The following is a 27,393-nucleotide window of genomic DNA, read 5'->3' as shown; positions in this document are numbered from 1 at the left end:
AGTCTCTGAGGCATGCTTCTCTGCATAAAAGATTAGCATTGGAAGGATAAAAGATTAGTACTGGAGGAAAGGTGAACTGTTTAAAAGGTATTTCCTTAATATCAGGAGAGCATCCAGTTTAGGAGTGCTTCTCCCATGTTTCATTTAGACACCTCTCAAACTGGAAATCTGCTTTGAGTCCAGAAAATAATCTTGTGCTCTTTCCAAAGAGTCCCCTTGGAAATGCATTGTGCACAAAGCAGCAGGGGTATAGGTTACACTTCACAGGGATTCATCTATGTAGAAAAGAAAGCTCAATATATTCCTCAACTTAGGTTCTGGATGTTTTCCAGAGTCATAAAAATGGCATCCCATCATCTGTGCCTTTTCTAATTTTTTTCCTGTTATCCTTATGAAAAAGACCTTCTCAGTGATGGTGACATCTTTCTATCCTGAACTCTATGAGATTTGTTCCTGACTAAAACACCTTTTTTGTGTTACTAGATTCTTATGCTGTTTTCACAGACTGTATTTACAACTCCTAATATTGTTTAGTTTACGGTACCCTTGAATTTCATATATACATTCAAAGGTGCTTGAAAGAAAGCACAGCACCTAAAATAGCTTGCGCCACTGCCCTAAAATATTAATCACTAATGTAACTCCATAAGAGTTACATCAGGCATGAGTTTAACCCTACTTTTTGTTTTAAATCAAAAGAAATTGATTTCTTTAGCAAACACACCCTAAACCGCGGGATCAAAGGCAGCTGAAGCACTATAAAACCTCTTATTTCTTCCCCCCTCCACCTTCCCCAAAAGCTACGGGGCAGCCTGTAAACTGGCTTTTTAAGCACACCAGTTTCGAAGCAGCTGATTCTGCTAACAGCAGTCCTCAGCTGTGAGCAATGATGTCACTGGTTAACACTTCACAGCCCACAGACTGCCAGACTGCTGCTTCTTGTCTCTGTCTTTCTCCGGATCAAATGAACTGCTGGCAGCTCTCCATGAAAGTTAATGAACTTACAGAGAGGTGTTTGTGGCTCAGCATGTATCTAGGAGAAATGTATTGTTTTCAACAAGGTTGAGTTAAACTTGCGTTCATGTTACTGATTCTGCAGAGAAAAATAAACTAGAAATAAGAATATTTCTTGAAAATAGAAGAACCTTCATGGATAAATAATTAATGGAATACATCTTGGTATCCCAATGTATTTTCAAGAAATAGGTCATAAAACATTGCATAAGGAAATATTCTATGGACGGTGATGAAGGTTAGTGATTTTGGAGAAAAACTGTATTCAGATTGAACTTGTGATATTTAATGTTTTATAAAATTGCATAAGTAAGTCCAAATCCCAAGATTTCCAGGGAATATTGCTTTAAAGTTTCCATGCACATTCTTATGCTACATCATACACATCTTTGTGGTTGAGAAATGTGTTTCCATGTTAGGAAGTGTGCTTTCATGGAATTTTTGTTTTCAAATTTTCATTTAAAACTTTATTCTAATAGAATATAATAGAAGTGAACAGAGACTTGGAAAGTGTAGACGTCAACACTTTAACAGATACAGAAGATATGCAAAATTTTGCATCAACAGTAGCCATTAAAAAATTCAGAAGCTTAAAATGAGTAGTGCAATGGTGTAAAAACAAAATCAACAAGAGTCAAGAGTGTCCATATTCTGATGCTATGCAAATGCTCGCACTTGTTTACAGCTCTGGGTTGTTTACAGACAGTCAGCATCCTCTGCCAGAGCTCAGAGCTGGCAGATACCCGATCTGAGAGCTGTGCAGCGATGCTGGCATGACGCTGTCCCCAAACTAGTAGTGTCTACCCTTTCCTACCACCCCTGGTGAGTGAGACAGGGGAAACAACATGCAGCTAACCTGCTGTGCAGCTGCTGGACCGTAGCTCTGGGCTCTGCCAACCCCGGTAAGACTCACCTCTTTCCATGGCCTGAGCACAGCCATGGCCTGCCTGTGTCCCAGGCACTGGCTGAGTAAGGGATAGAAACGGGTCCTGCAGAAGCTGCCATTTGACATGCCTGAGGCTGTTATGTGGGGACGGAGCTGCAGTCTTCTGTGGTGGGAGCCCTGCTTTCAGTGTCTACGCTTTTTGTGGAGGCAGAGCAAGAAAAAACTTGGTGCTGTTGTAAGATGGATGTTAGAAGCTCACTGCATTCTTCCTGTTCCTTCCCCGAAGTTGCCTTGTTCATTTTAAGTGTCTTTAGGTTTCTGCCGGGCTCTGTGTGGTTAGCTCCAAGGTGAGGACCTTGAGGGTCAGGCTCGCATCCCATGCATCCCCTGTTCCCTCTCCCATTTGCCAGGCAGGGGGAGGCTGGTGTAGATCCCAGCTCTGAAGCCTTATCAGTTGAGGTACAGAGGCTCTAGGACGTCACTAGCAAGAGACTGATGGTCTTTGCTCACTTTGCTTAAAAGACAAGATGTTTTCTCTCCTCAAGTACGAGATGCCCTCACCATAGCTGGCACTGCCACAGAGAGTGGAGACTGTACACTTTCTCATTTTGCCCTTCCTGTTCAATGCATCTATCCATGCACTCTCCCAGGGCTTTCTGACTGATGGTGAAGGATTAGAGATTTACTGTGGGTTCCCAGTTGCCCATGTTTGCAGGGGCACGTTACAAGCTCCACATTTCTCCTCTTCAGACAGCCCTTATTTCTGAAGATGTGCCATTGTTCTGGGAGCAGGTTCAGCACACAGAGTTTACTGTGAGTTAATTTAAAAAGGCAAAGAGAAATCTAGCAAGACAGTCGGTAGTGTCACGCTCTGAAATGCTGCTACGCTGTGTGATCCACAGGGCACTGATACCTTTGCTAGAATGAACAAAGTAGCTCTGCCTCATTACATTGGAGTCATAGCCAAGCCCTTTCTCGGATTTCAATTCCATTTTATATCCCCTGTGGTTGTACACAAATTCCACGGTTGAATAAATAGACTTTGGCGATGATAACTTGGAACCTCAGGGGTTAACAGCGTGCATAGCCTTTTCCCTAGTTGGTGTTTACTCTCTTGATGCCTTTCCATGTGCATGCTACAAAATATTCCCCAGAAAGAGTTTTGCCTATTGCCAAGACGTTATGCTTTGCACTAGATGAAGTTCCTTGACAGAAAGCTATGAAATGCACCTGTTGTAGTGCTGTGATAAAACTCTGTGAAACAACATGCCAGCTACGGGGCAGAGACACCAGGCTGTGAAATGTTCTTCACTGCCTGTCCTGCAACCGCCATGCTCAAAGAGGGCTCTGCTCAAACTGCAAGGCAAGCGCATTTGGGTGATGCCTAGATTCCACATAAGATTTTAGCAATTGAGTCTACACCACTGAATGAAGATCCTCAGGGGGAAGAGTTGGCCTGGATATAATGGGCAGTGGGGAAGAGAAGGCAGGCACAGAATTTAAACTTTGGCATTTCTGTGCTATGTCATGAATCTGAAGAGGTGGACTGTGGAGAACTCAGAACAACTACCGATTTACTTCTACCTGAGACAACTGAATCAGTTCCAAATAAAAACCTTCCTGTGTCTTGTAGCAGTTTACCCCACTTGCAATACAGATGCAAATGACAGCTCAGATCCCCACAGCTGTGAGGCTATAAATCCGTGCTGGTATTTCTGCAGCTTGTGTCTCTTATTTGTGTTGAGAAGAGATCTTGGCTTCCTAGAGATGTCTCCTCCCCCTCAAAGTCATTGATACTGATATTAGTAACATCTTTAATGCTCTGTCAACAAAACTGGACTCTGAACTAGTGCTAGAAGTCAAAGCCCAATCCTGATTCTCATAGGATGGAAGGATGTGGCTTTGCTGAGTGGCTTGGTTATGGCCAACAGCTCTTGATGAGCACCTCTGGGATCCTCTACCTGCACTCAGACAGCAAGGAGGTGCAAAAACAGTGCAGAGATCTGGATAGATGAATAATGCCTGGCTTTAGTGTTGTAAAGCTATTGGACAAGGAGACTTTCTTCTAGAGTTTGCAATTAAAAATGGCCTGATCTTGTCTGCTTCCCAGCTTTGAGAAAAAGTGGCAATGATCCAGCTGATAAGGTCCTACACAATGCACACATAAGGAGACCACTCGGTTCTGTGAGGAGGCAAAGCATTATGAAGTGTCAGTTGGAAGGTGACCACACCAGCTGTGAAATAGAGATTTCTCCCCCCCAAATTAGCCTGTGCTAACTTATTGCACTGTGAACTTGCATCTAAAATTCAGGAACAGAAGAGGCATTGTCTGGCTGCTTAATTCTCTTTAAATGTACAGGTGCAAGATATTTCTGCACAAATAAAACCATTGCTTGCAGGCTAAAAAACTATGTAAGAAGGAAAATAGTATTTATGTATTTATTTATGATTTATTCAATGATAATTTTATTCTGCAATCATATTCAAATATAGGCACATATACAGTCTGTCAATATACTTGATGTTGTCCATTATAATTGATGAAACCCATTCACAGACTCTACCTCCTTTCATATTAAACCCCAGCTCTAACTTCCATGTTAAAACCACCTCTTCCTACTCTACAAGCACACTTATAGTTTAGAGGAATACAGGTTTAACTGAGCTTCAAGATTTACATTAAACAGGGAGAAGGGAATGGAAAGATTTAACAAATGTGCCTGGTCTCAAGTTTAAGAATATGCTCTAAACAAGATTGAGTGACTATTTTGCAACAAGGCTTTTTTTGACAGAAAGCTGGATTTGGTTGAATGATGTCCCTTTAACTTCTCCACCCGCTCTGCCTCTAGCAATATCTGCTTTCCATGGAATTTTGCCTTGCTGAAACATTGAATATCCCTCCACTCTCCAGATCTGAAACCTGTTTAAAAATGACGTGCTGTCAGTTATAATTGTCGCTGGGGGCTTTGTACTACCATTTACTCTTTGGCTCTGGGCTCCTAGCTAGTTTCATTATCCTCCACACTGGAGGACTCCTTGGATGTACCCTACCAGGTCAGCAAGAGGCAGAAGTCCAGATAATCTCGCTCTCCCTGTTTCTTGCCTCTGCTTTCACTCCTTCCTCTCTCCAGCTTCTGACCCCTTGCCTTTTATTTCCCAGTCTTGCTCCCTGTTTTCTCATCTCTCACATCACACAATGGCAGTTTCCCTCTCAGGCTGCCTTCTAGCAGTGCGGAGATCACCAAGAACAAGACTGATTTCTTGGCTTGCTGGCAACTCCAAAGCAAACAAGCCAAAATCATTGTTTAAAAACTGTGTAAATAAAAGGATATTCTGAGTTTTGTTTCTGAAATTCTGAGAGATTGAAAAAACAAACTCTTTATGGATAAAAGTATTTCACTTGGCCAGATGGAACACAATTATTCTGGATGCACATGAGGTTTTTCATACTGAATTTCAACACTTATTTTTCAATAAAAGTGAAGGAAATTTTGCAATTAAAAATGGATTCAAGTAGAAAAACGTCCTAACTGTCATTTTGGAAGATGTTACAATAAATTTGGCTTTTTCAAATACATTTTTTCACAAGAAGACTGCAGTGAAAGAGGACAAATTTTTTAGATGTCTCTATCCCTGCCTCTTTACCTTGAATAATAAAGCAAAGCTTCAGAAAACCTAATTTATTCTGGCTTTATTTGTATACAGGGGACAGGCAGACTCCTTGTGCTCCCTTCCAGTGCTTGGTGTCATGGTTGACATGGCAGGGCAGGTGAAAAAGGGATGGAGAGTCTGCTAAGGACAGGCAAGAGATGCTAGCAGAGCCACAGTAACTTAGAAGATAGTGCACAGAGGTGGTCTAATATATACCAGTCTGCACTGGGCAGCTTAGGGCGCTGGGGCTGCAAACGTTTGAAGCCCTTTCCCCTAAGTTTCATTTGTTGTCATGCACTTCTTGTAGGGGCAGTGCAAGCCCCTGCCCATCAAGGTTTAAAATATGAATAGTTGGGGCCAAATCCAAATCCTACTGAAATTAATAGGGAGGCCTTTGCTGACATGTATGTTCTTTGGCTAAGGCTTTCAGAAAGTGGCCAGGTAATCATCATGGTGAATTAGGTCTCATATAAATCCAGCAAATAAGCACAGCATTGTATAGATAGCAGCTCTCACCTGGAGGTCCAGCTTTGCCCCATGAGCGTGTTCAAGCTTCACAGTCATGCTGTAGAGAATGTGGCCACAAAAGCGCACCTCAGGGACATACGTAATGTCAACTTTGTGATGGAGACACCTATTCTGTGAGAGGCTAATTCAGCTTTCCATCCTCCATCCTTTCAGGCTCCTGGAAAATCTCTGTTTTCTCTAACATCAGGTAATTAGATAAATAAATAGCCATTAGAAAGCAGAAGGAGATGGCTACCCCATTTAATTAATATAAAGGTTAGTGTGATGTGTTGCTTGAGTATGTGAGTTTATTTGGCTTCAAATCTTGGATTATGTCAGTTCCATGTACCCAAAATGTGAAAGAATGAAGGAATCAGATGATAGGAGTTTAGGTTATGCTCTGATTGGTGGGTCAACTGTGTAAATTCTGCATCGTTAAAATTGGAGTATGGACTGTTTTTGGCATTTGGATCTCAGCACACATTCCTAACATCTTTCATTCTAGTGGTACTTGAGTCTAGGACTAAATACCTGGCTCCCTGAAGTCAATGGGAATTTTGATCAAACTCATCTTTAGCTGAACTGATTTGCAGGGTTCGGCATCAAAACCTGTAGCCCATGGTTTCAACGAAGCTGAGTATAAAGTTACTATAAATAGCTATTTAAAAAAGACAAGTGAAGAAGAATACATCTTTGTTGATTGTCAAACTCGCCTCATAGTACAGATTTCCAGGGTAGACCAGAACTATATTATCTCCAGTAAGATAAAAGCAGAGAATTTTTCTAATGGCTTTTGAGAAATGGAGATTGACTATTTATGCATCTTCACATTTCATATAGAAAGGTCATAATTTTGTTATATATTAATTTGGCTGCTATTTTTTTGAAGGAACTTTTAATGATTCTTTGGAGGCTTGGTACTTTTGTATCAAGTATCAGTTTGCATTTGGGACTTCCCTAAGGTATTACCAAAATTTACAGCTAACCTAAAACATTCAGTCATAACCCTTTAAAAGGATGGCTCCTATTTAAAAGTATGGCTGCATTGTGATTTTACCAGGATGAAATGAAAGATGTTAAGTTATTCCAGGGTGGATTTCATAATTGCATCTCTTTATATCAGGCTAGTGATTTTCATTAGCTTAATAAAAAGATATTTTAGCACTTGAATACTTTCCAGAAACTGTTTAATGGATTATCAAAAGCAGCTCAATTATGGCAAAACCAATGGCAAGATTCAATATAAACATCAAATGAACCTGATCTTATACTGCTAGGAATCAAATTCCTGGAGGAGCAGTACCACAAGTATGTTAGTCACTATAGTGATGCCCAAATTCCACATGATGATATGCATATGTTTCATTGTGAAGAAAAATTTAACTTTGGTCATGAATACTTCTCCATGGTCATGCTTAAAGCACATTGAATTACACATTGACCCACAGGCATGTTAAAAAGAGGAATTCTTTTAAAGAAAAAAGCTATAATACCCAGGTTCTTAAAATGTGACAGAGAGAGGAATTATATAAATCTAGTCCTCTCTACAGTTGAGTTTTATAAGGAAGAGGAAACGCACTCAATGTAGAATGGAAAACTGGAAACCTTAAATGTCCTCCAGGACTGTCTGTCCTGGACATGCTTTCTGGAGCTGTATCCAGTGCTGGCCTCCCAGTTGTCCTGATCCAGAACATCCACTGGAGTTTGCTGAAGCTCCCTCTGTCCCTGTGCATGAATTTCTCCAAAATAGACGGCACAGCCCAAGATTTCTTTGCCACGCAGTGAGCAGATGGACACAGTGCACAACAGTGGGTCCAGGCTGCAGAGTGTGGGCACAACTATGTAGCGTAGGTACAACCAAACTGGCAGGTAGTAAATGCTGTGCTGAATGGATTCAGTGGTAATGTTCTCATTAACTTCAACAGAGGTCAGGATTTTGTCCAAGAATCGCTTGTCTTGAATGAGGCACTCTTCTTTTAAAACTGCTACTACAGACCCAGCCTCCAAGGCCATTTGATCATTTGGCTTAGGGCAGTCGATTAATATAATTCAATATTCTGCCACTAGATATCTGACTGAGAAGGACAAACATTTCTATATACACTGCCCAAAAGAGAACCAAACTGCCTTTTTGCCAATACTAATACATACAGTAGTCTACGTACAGGGAACTACTGTTTTAAGGATGTGACTCTCATTTTCTAATGCTCTTTCAAACAGTTATCCAAAGACAGTCCCCACTCATTCAGTCCTGAGACAGACACATATTGCAGTGATATCACTGATTTATAGACTGACATTTCTGATAAAACTGATTTTCATATATTTCATCAGAATGGCGAATTTCCCATTTGCTGTAAATCTCAAAGATTTATACATTAGCCAATCTTGTATTTCTGAATTTGTCATAAGAGGAATTTTAAAATATGCTGAGATGCTTTTTACATCTCAGACTTGATCTTAGGTGCAGGAATATATTTTTAATTAACCTTGTTTTATGTTTTCCGGATGAGCCACGTGGTACAGCAGCTATTTAAGGTGTCACTAAATAGTGAGAATAGAAATGCACAAACTATGACTCACTTCCAAAAAAATATTTGATGTCTGACATATGACCTAAAATTTGCCCAAACAATTTCCTGGCCAGTGGCCATATATGCCATATTTGAAGCTGAAAATATTTTATTGTGATTTGTAGCAGTGGGAGTGGAAGCCTGGATTTATAATGGAAACAATCCTAACCACAGTTATAGTAGAGCTGCCACTGTCCCATTACAAACTGCCATTTTTTTCCATGTTAATTTTTGCTTTTCTTTTTGCACCCTATATTCATTGGAGAAAATCATATCTGCATCAGTTGTGCAAATATTTCAATGAACTAACTTTCTTTCCATTTAATTCCATTTAATTTGGGTTTCCTGCAGTGCCCATCTCCATAATATGTAAGCATAGGGTGCCACTACAAAATATCCTAAAACTGCTCCTGTGAGTTAGCTATTACTGTCACCTGAACAGATGTTATATAATATACAAGGAGAGTATAATAATTATATTCTATCACAATTGGTTTCCCTGCTTTTTCAGGAAAGGTGAGGGAGAAGGGGATGTCTACAGAAACAAATGTGTAATTTCTGGAAGATTTGGAGACTCTTATTTTCCCATGTATAACAGGCTGAAGGTCTGAGTTTTAGTCCAAACTGACTGTATATTTGCTTCTTCGAGACATCTTTAGAATCTTCCCAGCCATCTGATCTCTGAAAGAACCAACTTCACTGGGATCCTGTGTTTGTTCAAACTGAGATTTTAAAGTTACTCTAAAGAACCTGATTCCCGTATGTGGGTGGAGTCACCTGGTCTGCCATCAAATTAACATGGAGTGCTCAAGAGGCTATAATGATCATACTGGAACGATGCCTTTCCTGACATATGTATATGCTCCTGCAGAGGAAATTTACAGAACCTCTCTCTATCAGCCTCCAGGGAGACGTCTTTCGGCTGAATACATTTCTAAATTAGACACACAGAACTTCCAAGCATGCCTCTTCCTTCGTTTTGTGGTTCTGATGCACGTTACCTCAAACCAAACCCCCAAATGTGAGTTGTACAGTTTTAGAGAAATTTATCAACATCATTTTATAACAACCACATGTATAATCACGGCATAGGCGGAGTTGCGTTAACTGTTTTATGTCATTTAGCCTACATCTTATTGCGATTTAGAGGATTCTGTGTTCCATTAGAAGCAGAACTATTCTGGTAAGTACAGGTGGAGACGGACAGTATGTAATACTCTTTGAGCGTATGTCTATGTTAAGCAATGTAGATCAACAATTAATATGTTTAAATACTTTAAGTACTATAACACCAACATGCTATTTTCTACACAATATAATTTCTTTGCAATAAAAATAAAATAAGCTCTCACTTTTCTTCTCCTTTTCTAGAGTTTTTCCCCCACTTATTTGACCAGGTATTATATCACTATCTCAATGTTCACTGAAATATATTTCATATATGTTTTTTGCCAGTCGTTCTTTTACCTCTAATGCCTTGTATTCATTTCTCTCTTCAGGTAGAAAACTTGTTAATATTGTACCATTTTCTGCCTCAGACAGCCAGTGTTTCATGGCGATCACATACGTCACTCACATGTCTTGTATTATCGGACACAAGAATTTGTGTCTCATTTGTCTTAGAGCAAAGTTGGTATCTCACAAGTTGCAGCAGAATTCCTCTGCAGCCTCCATAATCCTTTAATTTTGTCCAGTTCTGGTTCACTCTCAGTTCTCTTGATTTCTGTCACAAAGATGTGCCACATCATAGTAGCGTGAGGTAATCCCATAATCTTTCTCAAAATATTTCTCCTCTCCACACCTATGGAATACTACTTGCTCTAACGCGTACTGTTGTCCCAGTTTTACAGGTGGGAAACTAAGGTTATATTTAAGCTTCCTATTCAAGTTGCTAAAATAAGCATCAAGGCTACTTTCCATTGATTGTAGAGAGAACCAGAATTTGGCAGTATTGGAGACTGTCTAGTCTAAATAACTCATTACTTTCTTGAACCAAGATAGATGCCTAAGACTGCTGCAGGCTGAATAGGGGTTACAGAGATGAAATGTTTATCTTCGTACTAAACACTGAAACCCCACACACTTGAATGCAGTGGGACTTCTAACTTCAGTTGTCCAGCGTGCCAGAAGGTTTGAGATAGCATTGCTCAGTCCTTACTCCTGTCATCCGTAGCAGCTTGAGTGCCACTGAGCAGTCAAGCCATTCCCCCACAAGTAGAGGCGTATCTTCAGTGACAATGTAGCTAAAACGAGCTATCCAGGGCCTCACAAGGCATCCACGGCAGAAAAAGGAATTGCTTCAAGGACCCACGAGTCTCAGAGTGGTATCATAGCTGTTGTACCAACTGTTCACACAGTGAAACCACTTCCCGATGCTGAAATACAGCGATCGATTCTTTTTCCCTCCATCTCAGTGACCTGCTGGACATCAAAACAGTCCTCTCCTCTTGTTCTTCTGGCCTGTTTGTTGTTACCTTCTTGTCCTTGCTAGTGTGTTTCCACTGGACTCTAGAGTCTCTTGGAGCTTGCAGCTCTAGAGAAAGGACAGCACAGACATGGGGAATACGTGTATATCTACTGGCCTAGTGCACGCAGACATGTTGGAGCGTCAGCAGAGCTTGGAGCTTCATCCAGACCCAGCCTGGTGTTTGCGTATCTATCCTAGCACATCCTGGCAGCTCAAGAAAGTCTACATGACTTCCAGACCAGGAGTGGGTATTCCTCTGCTGACTACCTGGCCAGCTCTGACCATATCATTGTGCTCCACAGGGCAGAAAGCAGGGCCAAAACACGTCCTTCTCCTTGCTTCCCACCCACGTCAGACCTGGCTGGGCCATGCATGTGATAGAGAGAGGGAAAGGCACATGATGGGGTGTTTTCCTGTGCGTGCTGCTGCAGGCTGCAGTCCTGGCCCAAGCTGCATCTCATCCTCATTTTGCAACCCCTTTCCTGGATACCTTCCTTGAATGCCTGTTTAGATTGTTCCAGATTCTTCTAGCTGATTCACTCCAGGACTGTTATAATGAAAAAAAGAAAGTATTCAGGGAAAACAGGAGGAATTTAGAGCAGTCGGTGTAAATATGTGAGGTAGGAACATAATGAAATACTGTGGCTATCCTTGAGTGAGAGCAGATCAATGACAGTTTCCTTCAGGAGAAAAGAGCTTAGAAGAATCAAAGCCCAAGCTGTGCACACAGCTTTGTTGGGTTTCAAGATGTGCAGTCCCACCCCAGTTCTCAACACGTTGTGGGGGTAAACCCCTTGTCTTTAACTAACAGTGTGTTGTTTTTCAGTCCCAAGTTATGATAAAGGCTTAGTTTAGCAACTTCAGAAATGGAACTGTTGAAATCTGTAGAGGTGCTGCACTGTTTTGTACACATATGCCTGCACTTTGCCAGCACTCTCTATATAAATGGTTCCCAGATTTCCAATTGTATTTTGTTTATAGACACGTTTTGCTTATTGTAAATTGCATATGGTTTTACCTCTAACCTTGGGTCTGATCCTTTCACAAAGAATTTGGCCAAGGAAAAGAGTAGATGATCCACTATTTGTTAGCAGTTCATTAGACATGTATGTATGTGTATGTGAATAGATATAGATATACATCCGTGGGACTGATACTGGGAGGTGCTGAGCTCTCTTAATCTCTTGTGAAGTCAACATGAATTGAGGGCACTCAGCACTTCCCAAAGGTGGTCAGAAAATATCAGTTTTGGGCAACCTCTTGCTCAAGTTTTTCGTATCTAAAGTACAAAAAAAAAAAAAAAAAAAAAATCTTCTTAGAGCCTTCCTTAAATGCTCGCACCTTGAGATTGTAGCTATTTATGTTTTACCACTTTTTCACATGCAAAATGTGTTGCATGTTTTTTGTTGGAGTTTTAAGGATCAGATTGATGAAGGAGAGTTCAGAGCCAGACGTACAGTATAAGAGACAAAGGTTTAGTAATGAGTTCAAAATTTACAAAACACAGAAGCAAATATGGCTTTAATACATGATGTGACCCTTTATAAGGCTTGAAATTACTCTTCAAAAATCATTCTGGCTTGACTTCAGAGCCGAGTGGATTGTGGGATACCACAGATTGACTTTGAGTAGTGGGTTGGTATTGCAGGAATTTTTTAATTTCCTGTAACTCACAACAATTTTCTTCCAGTTAGACCTTATCCTGCTGCAGTGTATTTACTGAACAATTTAGTACAGTGTATAAGCCAGATCAGAGGCACATGCATGCACTCATACGCATATACACACACAGAGAGTGAGGAAAATTAAAGTATTAATAACAAAATTTGAAATCATTAAAAGAGAAAGGTTCAGTGTGTTGATGTTTACATTTTTATGTGCGTAATATATTTAACATCTTACTAGTGATGTAAGGGGGAAGAAGAAACTTTGGGCTGAAACATGTTTTTTCTATTTTTAAGCAAATAAAAATGGTTCAAGTTGCATTAATGAATGGAAAATAATTTGGCAAATACTAGTTATTATTGTTTGTAACAGCCTTTTAATTAGTTCTTCAAACATATTTTCAGAACCTCCCCAAAGATAACCAATTTGCATGATTTAAAATTTTAAAAAAATTCCTTAAACTGACAAAGCTGCTTATGTATTTATTAACAGTAAAACAGCACTAAAAGGATTCCTGCAGTTCAAGGGGAGAAATATTTCATACCACAGATCTCCATGTGCTCATTTCATTTCAATTGTCTCCCAGGTATTGCAGGGCAATTACTATAACGTATTTGAATGTAAAAAATACAACCCAGGAGGTCTGTTATAATACAATTCAACGAAAACTCCAATATGAATGATAGCAATGTATTTGGGTCACTGGAACTACAGATACAGATTTATATCTGCTATTGATTTAAAAAAGACTATTGGTGTGAATGGGCTATTGCAGCATGTATGCATATATATACATATATGGCTAAAAGGAACATATCGTTATAGTAGTGTACATTTATCAAGAAACCTAACATTGTTTACAAGTGATTTATATAGACACATATACACACACAATGCATATGTATTTGAATTTATGGCATGCTTTATTCCTTATCTAAAATCCACTAATGTCCAAGGAAAGCCTTTGCAATAATTGTAACTGGGTTTGTATTGGGCCTTGAAGAAATGGGAAGTGAAGAGTGAATGAAACATCTGTATGTTGTGATTAAAATATAATTATATCACCATAATATTGGAAGGAGAATGTTTGACTGAAAAGGAGCAAAAAATACAGTATCTTTTAAAAAACTTTCTTAAAATTGGTGATAGTAACAATGTTACCTGGCTGTACAAGTGAAAAATCAAAAGGTAGAAAAGAAAAGTCTAAGATTCCCTCAAGTGAAATAATTAAATGTTTCTTTAACTTCTGGATGCCAAATAGGAAGAGATCATAACCTCTAGCATTTTAGAAAGCAGGATGTATGATGGGATTTATTAGTAGATACAGAGTAAATAACGCTTATTAAATTTCAAGGTAACTTTATTTTCTGTTACCTGCCAATAGAAAAGTCTCTTTTGAAATAACACTCATTAGAAATTGAAGGTTATACTGGCAAAACAGACTTGAATCCTTCAAAAATAGCCCCTAGTAAAAGTCATAGAAAGATCTGAAGCTAAGCCTATGACAAAAAAAATGAAACTTAATATGCAGGCAAACTTTTTAATATGTGAGCCAGACACAGAAATATTGGTACTCTTTGAAATGAGCAAGAATTTGATGAAACACTAAAGGGTTTCCTATATTTTATTTTATTGGACAGCAACAAGTAACTCAATGAAAGAATATCCTGTAATAGCTGAATGTTTCTCAGTGTCAGCTCAGTACTTTAACAAGCGTATTTCCCTACAATACAGAAATGTTCCCGAGTGACATGAGTTGTGTGTAAATTGCACCTTCAGTTCTTCACCTAAACCCCAGCTGGAGTTCTTCTATTGACTTAACGGGGCTTTGGATCAGGCTCCAAAATAATGAAGGGACAAATCCGTTGAAGTCTTTATTTATGTCTAGATTGTTTTCTCTCATCAAAGATTCCCCTGAGGCTCTTCCTTCTGCATTCTCCTGTGGAGAGTTTGCGCCTCCCCGTAAATCAAGCTACATCCCTGCTCCCTGGAATCTCATAGATGAAACCGGGATTTGGCTCTTTCCTGGTCCCATGGACTCCCTCACAGCTGCTCAGATTCCTCTTAATTCTTGGAGATGCTCAATTAAAGCAGATTCTTGACTGTTGCAAGTGTTGCCATAACTAAAATATCACAGTGTCTATGGGGAATCCGTGAATTCAGAAAAAAACATCTTTAAGCCCCAGTAGTGCCGAACAAAATGGGAAAAATGAGGGGTTGTTTCTGTGTCCTTTTGGACATGTGTAAGATCCAAGCAGAGTGAAATCGTTGGACCTGCCTTGACTTCTCTCTAAACTTGGATGGGCAGGTATCTTCACTTCCCAAGACAAGTGCCGTTTCACCATTAGAGTATGAGAAAATGACGTCCCATCCAGGTATTTGTTGCATCCAGGCTGGATTATGGTCTTTGACTGTGCGTGAAATGGGTATTTATCCTGCTCCAGGCTATGATCCCTATGCCCCTTCACAAGTACAAGGTCATTGTTCAGTGGATTCCAGTTTTAGGCTGTGGTCCTAATCTCTTAAGATCTTAGCAAATCATCCTACAATCATGTAGAGTGTAAGGTGAATACATATCTAGGAATCATTTTGACAAATATATCCCTTTGGAGACAAAACAAATCATGAAGCACCTGAGATCTGGGGACAGTGCTTTCCAAGAAGTCAAATTTATGGGGCAAATTCATTAAAAAAATTAAGTAAATCAAAATTTTAAACATTTTTGGAAAATATTTCAGGACTTTCTTCTTTCAGAAGATATTTTTATTGTAAATGGTTGGCACAGTACTGAATGTCCCTCTAATTCTTCCAAAAAGGACTGAGTTTACCTCCCTTTCTCCACATTGCTGCTGTATTTGTTCAAGGAGGAGGAAAGGTACGAAAGATGTAGTCATTAATTCCGCAGGGAAAGCGCTATGATACCACAGTGGTGTATAATATGTCTTGGGAATTTCTCAGAACTAGCTTTCTTTTGGTCTTGCTTGGATATATTCTGAGTGGGCTACTCTTCTTCCACAAGTGAGTTTCCTATGGGCAGTCTCATATTAATCTACTCTGAAAGTAGCATACGTATCTACACTGTACCTGTGTGATATGACATATATGCAACACAGGTTTGAAAAAATCATATCTGGCAAAATCTTGTGTGCTGTGATTGTAGCAATTTTCACATGAGCAACTGAGTGCATCTGAAAGACAAATGAGAACAAGGGAAAGGACTGTCAAACAGAGAAAGACCAGAACGTCAAGCTTCAAGAGAGGGGCTGGTCTTGTGCATAAGGCCCCACATAAGCAATCAGGCAATCTGGATTCAATTCCCAGCTTTTCCACACATCTTCGGCGAAAGTACAAATAACACTTTTTTTTTTTTCCTGATGCTCTTCGTAAGACATTCAAAGCATATGCGATGCTCCCTGCTCTCCTCTCGCAGCGAAAATGCGGGAGTATTATCAGCCATGCTAACAAGTCAATTTGACAGGTCGCTGTTGGATGAATATGCTGCTCCTGCCGACAAGTGCACCAGCTCACTTCTGGCTTTGGAGCTCTTGGAGGGTTCACTCAGCAGAGCATTTGGTTACAATCGTTTCCTTTTTGTTACTTAATCAGTATCTCCTGTCCACTTAGGCTACAGTGCCAGGGCAGGAGAATGAAAGGATGTAGAAATAGATGACCGAAAGAGATGACAATTCATATTTATCAAGCTGTATTTAGTCCTGAGGAGTCCCCAAAACAAGGGAGGGTCAGCTTCGTAATCACACTGGAGCTGTGGTGCGAGTTTGATATTTTAAGCAAACTCTTTCAGCCAGTGGCAGGTTCACAGTCAGGGAACAATGGGAGCAGAGGCTGCCTCACATTTCTTACATACCAGTGATACCAATTTATGAATTCTTCTATAAATCTCTGGAGATACAAACCATCTGTAAAGAATAAAAAGACAACAACTTTTATGCATTTGGTTACACAGAAGAGGAGTGAATACGTTTTGTTTAGACAGTTCCCATGAATTCCAGTCTCAAGAATCACTGACAGTACGTCTTGTTTATGAGCTTAAATAATGATGGCAAAGCAGAGTTTCCAGATAGCTATACAAAAACATAGATTAATAAGTGACTGCCTTCCAGTTTGTTTTTGTTGCTGTGCCTTTTAAAGGGACAAGTTACACCCTATTTGAATATGCTAGTGGCTGAGCAGAAATAAAAGAGCTTATCTGCTAATTTAATTTTATCTCCTAAATCAAAAGCAATTATTATAGGAGCACCAGTTAAGTCATAATGATATGTTTTTGCTTCTTGAAACTCCTTTATTAAAGAAGGAATAAACATAAATGTATGCAATGGACTTAGGGTATTTTCCAGGTCTTTTATCTTCCTTTGACCTTGGTGGTTATGTGTACAAAATACATCACAGGATTAGGCCTGGGAAAATTAGGATTTGTCATTTTTAGTAGTAGAAGAATTTTCCAATGTATGGGTACTATTTTTCAATGCTTTGCCAGGTTTAAGGGACATAACCTACCTTTTACTCCTCAGAATGACCTACTACCATGTCTAAATAGAAAAAGATGGCCTGTCATCTGATTGACAAGGTATCAGTGTTACCACATCATCTTTTCTTAAACCCAAAAAGACAAAAAAAGAAAGAGGAGGGAAAAATAAAATTTATGCTGAAGTTAAAATGAGTTGTAGTGAACCTGCGTCTAGAGCAGTGTTTGCTTATGCTGAGCTGGAGCAGAAGTTCTGAATTGCTTCAGTGATATCAACGTACTTTAAAAGAAATCCTTTTCTAGGAAAGCTTGGTTCATAGCAAAATTTCTCTCTTCTCAAGGCAAGTTCGTCCTAGTCTGGGTTGCAGGAATGCACCCCTTGGCTTTGCTACATGCAGAAAAGAAGACACCGCTGCTTCTCTGAAGGGAAAGAGGAGCTGACTCACTATCACACCGGGGTTGTTTCTAATAATGAATGAAGAGCCTGAGTTATTTGGCCTCACAATTGTTTTCCCTGATTTTTCATCTACATTCAATACACTTTTTTCCTTATACCAACAACTTGCAATTATACAGCTGCATTGGTGGTAGCACCACTGTGACTTCTACCAGGTCGTATAGCCATGCAGTTTAAGACACAGGAAGCAAGGCTTTATTTTTTGGAAACTTAGCCTTAGCTATGTATATAACCCCTATGATTACTCTCTGCAAATTACACTGTCTTGCTGCAAAAGAACAAGACCTATTATTTATCCTGTTCTCAGCTCAGGAAGACAGGGAATAAGCTCAGGGATCAAAGTGTACCGTTGCATGTAAACCTTGAAGACTGTAGGTCGACTTCAGCTTTTTGTGGTGTGTAGGGTAAATTCCCATTAATCTGTAGAGCTGTGTGGCTTGCAGTTTGGTAGCTTTCCGATCTTTTTGGTGAAGAAGCACTTAGGTCTAAGTTACTCTGGAAACTGAACTCATGACTTAGCCAAGTACAATTAAAAACGCTGATGTGAAGATAGACTGTGAAGGTGAGGATATCCACTGGGGTATAGGTGTCATGCCATGAGAAAAGCAGCAGAACGGAGTCTTTGCTGTAAGGAATGACCTGAAAATCCAAGGCCATTAATGTGAATTTGAGATCAGGGCTTTACTGAGGAAGGCTATAAAAAGGACAAAACGCTCCAGGCCACGTAAGAGTGCAGATGTTAATGAAAACAAAAATCAGAAGTTGAAGCATAACCAATTTAATGCCTGTCCGAACTTGTACATGAGATATCCACTTGCAAGGCATGCGGTGAGAGCCTGTGACCTCATTTGCCCTGGCACACGGGTAGAAAGTGTTATTTTCTTGTGCCATCACACAGTAACCGGAAGCTTTTCTTTCCAAGTGATAACTTGCACAGATGCAAGTTATTTCCCAGTAATGCAGGCAGTAACATGTGTTGCCACTGCAGTTTGAAATGTCCATTAATTTAACAGTAAATCCCTTATCCCTGTAAAATGAAAACACCGTATTCTACATGGACAGAGAAGAGCGTATAACTCTGCTTTTCAGATGTTAGAGCCTCCAGTGGACAATTGTTCACCAATTTCAATTTACACAGCTGGCTGTCTCATCCTGAAAAGATGCCTTAGGACTGAGAAAGCATGGAAAGTAAATTACCATCTCATTCCAAACAACATCATTTCCCTCTCCCCCAGGCTAAAATTGAGGTATGTTAATACAACAATGTTAGGAAGTCAGCCCTGCTTCTGTTGGCACAACATTTGACCTATGTAAAGAGGCCAAAATTTTCTGAATCTGTAGAAATGAAGTTTTGTAGATACCAGATACTTGTTTGTCTTACCCAAAGATGATTATGAGGAAGGGACTAAGGTACGCAAAGCAATGAAAGGTTTCACTGCCATGGGAGTAAAAGTTAAAACAACCTCATCTTGCAGAGTTAAAACAAGCAAACAAAAAATGAATTTAATTTACGTTAAAAAAATTAAGCACATTGAGGATTCTGTTCTCAAGTCTTGCCAATTTTTCTTGTCCATGTAATACAGCAGTGGGAAATGCTACATGCAAGTCAGTCCAAATCTATTTCTGACATTATCAACAATTGCAAGGGAATAATCTGACTCAGCAAGTTCATTATCGCTAAGGATACTTGAGCATGCTGAGTTTATAAATTTGATAATACTTGATTACTGAGTTAAATTACAGCTCACAATAATTAGCCCAATTAATGCTCACTCTACTACTGTGCTGAAAATACTAACAAAATGCACAGCCACATGTTAATCATGAGCCGCATACGCCAGCAAGAGGCAGATGGGAGCTGTGGCAGAACCGCCCCCAGCCCGACACTACTCTTTTTCATCCTTACTTCACTTATTTCTGTTAGATTGTTTTAACATTTGTGAATTGTTTTCCAGAGCTATGGCACAATGGCAAGGAGTCTGAAACTGATACAGTATCGAGAAATACCGTGAAGTAGTATGATTTTCTTTTAAAGTTTGATGCTTAGCAAAACTTAAGAATCCATTTAGAATTATGTTTTTCTAAACGATCAGAATTGTTTTCCTTCTTCCTGAAAGGGGCATGAGTCAAATAAACAATACCAAAGAGGATGCGATTCCAAGGCGTGTTAGAAGCTAGCCCTCATATCCTACGAAAAGTTAAATGCTACTGGGAGGCTAACTCCCCCCTGCCTTGGAAAATCGCCTCCTAAATTTGTATCTCAAGGCATAAAATCAGCTATATTACCGTAGCCTAATAGGTCTCAATTCTTAAGCAGACTTTACCAGAAGCGAAAGGACCTTTATTTTTTTCAGAGTGGTGTAAACAGAGGTTAGGCGATGGCTGCACAGATAAGTACAATTCAATACAGTCTCCTCAGGTGTGGGAATTAACATCCATCCAGCCCCAAAAACGCTCTCCCTGTCCGGCTATAGGCTGAGCTGGGGCTGCCAGGGCAGAACCGTGCAGAAAGATGTGCAAAATTAATTTCATCGGGATGAGCAGAGAGAGAATGATTAGCTAGACCAGTGGTGAGAACACATCTCCTAGGAGGGACAGACACTTTGGTTCTGCCCTCAGCCCCTGTGGTTTATGGTAAGGTCTTACTGAATACGATCCATACAAAATCCTGGGAGGAGGACCTAAGAGTCTCCCCCAGTCCTCCCTCTCTAACCACCAGGCTATTGTAAAACAAGCTGGTGTGAGGAGGCAGCAGACACAGCCATTGTAAATACAAGGGGCCACAACACTATTTTGCAGCCATATCTGGGTTCAGCCTGGGCTATAGGGGCTGTGGGGCAGTTCTGGGGGCGCACAGAGCTACAACCCAAAGCATGTGTGAGGGCTAAGTTCAATTGTAAGGCACCTTGAGAGTTCAGGTACTTCCAGGATTAGGCGGGCACTGGATAAGTCATCTTTCTAATCACAATTTTGGACTTTGTTGTCTCTGTTGTACCTAGGTCCTGCTGTGAACACGTAAGCCATGTGGCTGATGCTCATAATTCCTGCAGAACACATGGGTAGATGCCTCTCTCATTCAGCTGTGATCATCCTCTTCTTTTCCCAGACTCCCATGAAAGCGTGAAAAGTGCAGTTATTCATGCACAATAAGGTGTGATCGTTATCATGATTTGTTTCTGCAAATGTTGTTAAAACAAGGCAATATCTGAAGCTCCACAAAAGATGCGCCTTTCTCATGCAAAGCATAACATTCCTAGCGAGTTGAATGCTGTGTCAGAACTGGGTAAGCCAGAATATCCCCAACATTTTAATGCATGTGCACACTCCTCCAGTATGAGACATACATTTATTAGCCAAGAAGAATGCTATCAACAAAATTCAATAGCTAGTGTGGTTTACTGTCATCCTTTTTGCAAATGAGGTATTCATTTAAAAACTGTCATTAGCTATAGAAAGGTTGAATTTATATTGCTTTTTGCTTATATTTAAACCACCTCCTCCCTAAGGAATTTATCTTTAGTCATCTGCAAAACCTTGCCCACATTTATATTGCTATCTAAATAACATTATAACAAGCATAACCCTGTAACCGAAGTCTGAGGCTGAAACCAAAGAAGCAGTTATTGGGAGGTATAGAACAACTTAAATTTTAAGACTAACCTCTTGGGATATCTGACTGCTTCTAGAATGTCTCTCTCTCTCAGCTTTCAAAGACATTTTATGAGCAGAATTTACAGAACACAGGAAAACAAAGTAATGAACAAAGGAGGTCCTATGGCCCAGCATTGGTGCAAAGTTCAAAAGGGGATCATACAAATCCAGAATGTGACGACTCTAGAGACCACATTACAAATCTTTCCACTTAGATAATCTTTTGTTTTCCAAAAACAGATTTTAACAGTCCTTCCCATAATAACTAAATATTTTATATGATGCAGAAAGTCTTATGACCAAGAAGGAAAGAAAGTCAGAAGGTGAGGAACACATCCAATGTGAGACTTTGAAACAGATGTATAGGCAGTTAGGACAAAGTCTGCACTGGACTTGGGCTGCTGCTGTGCAAAACAGCCAGTTATGACCTAGGTTACTTCTTGATTACATGAGACTTGATTGTGTAGTACTGACACCCACTCAATCGTCACAGTAAGCAGAGATCAGCTGCACAGAGCTATCTATTTCTTCCCTCATAATAATAAGAAAAATGAAGACAAACATAGAAGATATGAGGAACTTAGAGAACTTCAGAACTTCTTTCCATTTTCAGGCACCCAAGGAAATCCTTGGGCTTTGCATGGCCTTTAGGGCATAGGACAATTTTAGTGTTGGGTTTTTTTGGGTGCAATTAAACGTTTTCACACAGGACACTAGTTCTTTCCATTAGTAAGTGAATGCAAGAGGAAAGAACTTCCAACCACAGAAAACTACAGTAGTCCATATGTAATTTAAACTCTTTATGTAAGTTTTGTTGGGATTTTGTGACTTTCTTGATATGCTGATGCCTGTCCCACCATTAACTACTAACCTTCCGGTTAAAAAATGCTCCAGTCCAGGATTCTCTGGTTCTCCCAGTTCTATGATATGCTGACCCAGAATCTTGTTACCGCCATTAATGTTTGGTGAAGGCAATAGACACAGAGATGGCTTCAAATCATGCCTCAGAGCTGGGACGGTAGTTTCGTCTAGAAGTCTCTGAGCTCAGGGCAGTGCTAAGTGCCTTTCCAGTGACTTTCCAGTGAGTCACTTTGCAGTTTCTTAGTTCCTCCACTGTAAATCATGAACTGGCACAGGGATATAGTGAGGCAGCATGTGAGAATGAGGTGCTCTGTTATGATGAAGAAAAGCGTGAGGAGTAAAACTTGGACAGGGGCAGCTGCATGCAGAGGAAGGGCTTGTACATTGGAATGAATGAAAAAGGCATGGGAAGTATTTTGAAAGGTAAATGGTGGAAATCAGGACAAACAGAGCTCTAATTCACCCAGGAGAAAGTTTGTCACTGTTGGAACAATGATAAGTCGCTTTTAGGGGTCAGACTCTATGTCCAGATCTTGTTTAAAGTGTGGCAGCTTGACTTGGCTTGGATTCACTAGTCCATGTTTTGTAATATTTAAATAGAAATCATTATGATTCCCAGCTGTCCAAAATGGCTATGAGTACCCACAGGTATACACAAGTTGCTACTAAACTGCATATTATATGCTGAAAAGCAACAACTGCTCTTTAATCGGGAAACAGGGTACAGTTCTGAAATGGAGCATCTCACCAAAAGCTGCGTAGCGTTACGCTTTCCATCCTTAGGGCTTAGCCTATACTACTTCTATTGAGATGTATATAGGTGGCCATGTGCAGATTGGAACATAAATCTGAAGTTTATCTCCTGCTCCACCTGAACACTGTCCCCCTCCGTGCAGGCAGCCAAGCCCACGGTTTAGAATTAAATTAATGGCTAAGCACTAAGAAATCTGCACTCTCCATGTGTTTACATGCTGAGTCTGCCAATGTCTAGAAAGGTGGCCACCAACTATACAATTTTAATGATTGCTGGAAACGTGGATATCTGATGATCTAAGCTTCATCTGCTGTAAATTAAAGCACAGATTTCTTTAAATCAATTGAGTTTTCCATTCATGCTGAAAATGAGATATGATATCAAAAGCATAAAAAGCTCGAAAGGTATTAAGCGACCTTTATCACTCCGTCAGATGCAATCACCAAATCGATTAATTTCCTTCACCTGATATAGGCAGTAACTTCTAAAATAAAATTATAGTTACTGGGACCTTGTCTACAATTCCATTCCCTGAATACAATAACAGCTAATGATTTATGAAAGGCTTGAAAACTTTTCATTACAACGGTGCCCATTGGGCTCTGATATGTCAGACAGTGATTATGCAATGAGATCTTCCCAAGCTTTCTAGGTGTACATGCATTGCACATAGCTATTACCATTGTTTATAAACTTTTTTCCCTTAGCCCCACAGAATGCAGGATTCTCCTTCTCTCTTTTCTTCCTAGACCTCAGTCCACAGGCACCTAAAAACAAATATGAAACACACAACAGTAAAGGCACTGTGCAGTCTAAGGCAATTCATGGGAGATTTTCTGTATTTTTTCCTCATTTAACTGAATCTATTTAACCAGATATTTATCCATGATGAACTTTGGTACCTTTGCAGTAAGTCCATGCTGTTTATTTTATTTAAATTTCTCTGGCCTCTGGCTTTCGAGCTCGGAATTGTTCACATTCAGCCTCAGACCAGCAGTAATTGTGCTGAGTTCCTAGAACTCTGCTGAACCTTCAGAGAAACCCGCTGGCCCTGCTCAGCAGGATGTCTCCAGGACTGTGTGGTGAACTGCACATATGGGTGTTGGCTGGAATCACAACGAGAACATAGGCCAGCAGTTGCCTTGATAGCCAGCTGGTGGACTCCAAGGTGTCCTACCACAGACACTGAGGTGGCAGCTGCTGAAGAGCAACTTCTGGAGTAAAACCACCGTGCTGAAATATGGAAAGGTAATTTTTCTTAATCGTATACACAAAATGACAATCATAGCAATGCCATTACATGCATCAGTTAAGACGAGAATACCTGCCAGAGAAATGCCTGTTTGGTCTCTTTTTTTCGAAAGTTGGGATGACTGAGTCCATTTCAGACACGCATGAACACATCTGTGCAAGATTAGCCCCAGAAGGGCAAACATCAATGTTCCTTCATCGCAGGGAGTGGCCAGAGGCACGGATAGATTTGAGGGACCTGCCAAGAGCTACAAGGGGAAGTCTCAGGCAGCTTGTTGGAAAAGAGTCTCCACCATCAGAGTCCAGGCAAGGACCAGCGTAGCCACCAGGTCCCTCACAGTCTGCTTCTGAGAGAGCTCACAAATGAGATGCCTGTTTCTCTAGCTCCAGGCACAATACCTACCTATAATGATACCTTCTCTTATGCAAACAGACACATCACACAGTTCAGAGGGAATGCCAGTGAGCCTTGAAAGGAGGTGTTAACATTGAGAAGATTGATTATTTTCTATCCAAAAGAACAGCTGTTTCCCTATAATTTAGGCTTCAAGCCTCTTATTTCTGCCTGGACTGAGTTTCAAGAAAAGCTTACATGATGCTCAAAATCAAGCCCTGTCTAATCGGCTAATTTATTTTTATAAAATAAAACAGCTAAAGCAAGGAATGTTTTTTTTAGATTGGAGGCCTCTTCTTCTTTATTCTTATTATTACTTCTATTATATATTAGACATCTGTAATGAACAGTACATACGTAGAGCTATTGTGGGATAATTCATGTTGTTCTGCACTGTCTGGCCAGGTAGGGGACAAAGGTTTAATGCAGTTTCATTACACTTAATGATTTAATAAGGTCAGTCACAACTCCATACAAATCCAGATCAGTATAACTTAATTAAGCCCTTAGAAAATGATCAGCCTAGCCTTCTACTATGTGTTTCAGGCCAACTTGTCCTTTCCTTTCAGTGAATAGGGTAATAAAAGCTACTCGCATTACTTTCCCAGGTGAAGCTGTGTGGCACACAATTTTGCCATTGATGCCATACGAGGAAAAGACAGCGGTGGAAACCACGAACCTCAGCATCAACGGTGCATTGTCCTGACCCTTTAAGCTCTGCTTTACAACAGCAGCAAGGGCATTACCCACCTTGCATGAGATTACACACCAACTCCTTCTACATGTGAAAGAGTGATAGTAGGGTTGTTGTAATCAAGTGCTCAGAAGTGTATTTCAGCCCCTTGTGCATCCCCATGGTGGTACAGCCTGTAATTACATAGTCACACACTTTTTTTTTTCATAAGCCTCTGGCCTTATTCAGGGCACCTATTAAGTAGTTATTAAGTACTATATTTTCCTTATTGAACATGGGTTCCATACCTAATTTACTGTACCCCATTCAAATTATCCTCTGAGTAGTGACTGATGAACGTCCTTGGAGGCGAGTTTGCGGCATTCGTGCTCGCTCTGGTGAGCAATTGCTTCACAAACATCGATGAATTTATTTGCAGAGTGCACCTGTGAGAGGAGAGGGTGTTTCACAAATATGAACGGAAGTGCCAAAGTCCACTAATTTGGGTTACTAGTCCAAAAGGTCTGAATTTTCAGAAGGCACCAGAATTACATGACATGCTTGGTGCCTGAAGCACAGCTCCTCTTTTATGCCAGCACCAAATAAGTGTGCTCTGAAGTTTTGCAGGTTGGGCTTGGTCCCACTTTGGGCACCCAGAAAATGGAGAATCATGCACAGTGACCACCTTTGACAACTAAAGCTCAATTGTCTAGTATCTGATGGGGATGCTGTAGAGGACAGCAAGGACAGCATGCCGTTCTCCTGGGTACTTCACCTGTGGTAAGTCTAAGACCATTGCTCCTCTTCCTGCCTTGTTCCTTGCCCTGCCACCAGGCACATTCCTCCTTCCTTCAGTAAACAGTCCCAGTTTGTCCTCTGAGCAAGTCACTGAGTAAAGTAGGGGTCTTGAGGAAAAAATAACGTCACTTAGTTACAGATTGTATTGTTCTGTCTATGCACTTGACATTATGCCTCCCAGGCAACTTTAATCCTAATATTTCTTAACATTAGAAAGCTTACATTTACTTCATATTCCAACACAGCTTCTTGGCATGCATGTTCTTATTTTCTATTAAGGTTAAAAGAGAAAAAAAATCCAGAAATCATCAAATCCATGTCTCTTCCTCAGTCACCTTTGTTGGTGACAAGGATGACTATGCTCTCATCCTTGTACAGCTTTTCCTAATTGTCTGTCCCTGCGTCTGCACCTCCCACCTCCTTCTCCTTTCCTTTGTGGCTCTGAACATTATGTCTTGAATTTCAATGTGCCGGGGCCACGCACTCAGTGGTGAAGCATGCAGGAGAACTGGCTCTGTGGTCAGGTCTCCAGCGCTGGATCCCAGCATATTTTTTGGCACCTTAGAGCCAACAGGCGAGGGGATGTTCTGCTCAGTGGTGGGATGGAAGACACCTTGCACAGGTGAAACACATAGCTGTTAAAATCTAAATCTGCAGTAAGTGTTTGCGGCTTTTTGAAGGCTTGAAACTTCTCCCAAATAGGCATGTCTTTTCTCATGGACAGTAAAAGATGCTTTGCTTCCTTCCCCTCACTTTATCTAAATTTGATGCTCTGCTCCAAACCATATGACAGCATCCTTGCTGTCCCTTTGATTTGAACGGTGGTGGCTGAAATAAATAGATTATTATGTAGAAGCAGGCACATAGCACACACAATTTCAGTCCAAATAGTTCAAATCCACCAAAGTTAAAAAAAAAAATAAATCACAAACCTAAAAAAGAGTTTCTTACATTAGGAATTGCCAAGTTATCTAAACAAGAGGTGGCTAGTCCAAACTACAATGCCAGAATATGCACATATATAGTGTTATAGGGATAAATACTGTCAAGCCATTATCAGTGTACAAGGAATGAAATTTAATAAAGTCAAATGAACCCATCCATCTATCCTTGCAGATTTCCAAATTTTATGCACTAATTTCCATGTTCCTCTTTGACACTGAATTTTTAGGAGGAGAATTTATTCAGAGAAATGGCTCTTAATATAAAATTTAATCACAGCTTTTCCAATAAGTGTGTAATTTTTTAAAAGAAATAAAATGTGATGAGATCTACATTTTTGATTAAACAGGGAAAATGCTTATAGGC

The sequence above is a fragment of the Gymnogyps californianus genome, chromosome 6 (genome assembly GCF_018139145.2).
Source record: "Gymnogyps californianus isolate 813 chromosome 6, ASM1813914v2, whole genome shotgun sequence".
Taxonomy (NCBI): Eukaryota; Metazoa; Chordata; class Aves; order Accipitriformes; family Cathartidae; genus Gymnogyps; species Gymnogyps californianus.
The sequence above is the reverse complement of the archived record's forward strand: the minus strand, read 5'-3'. Positions refer to the sequence as shown.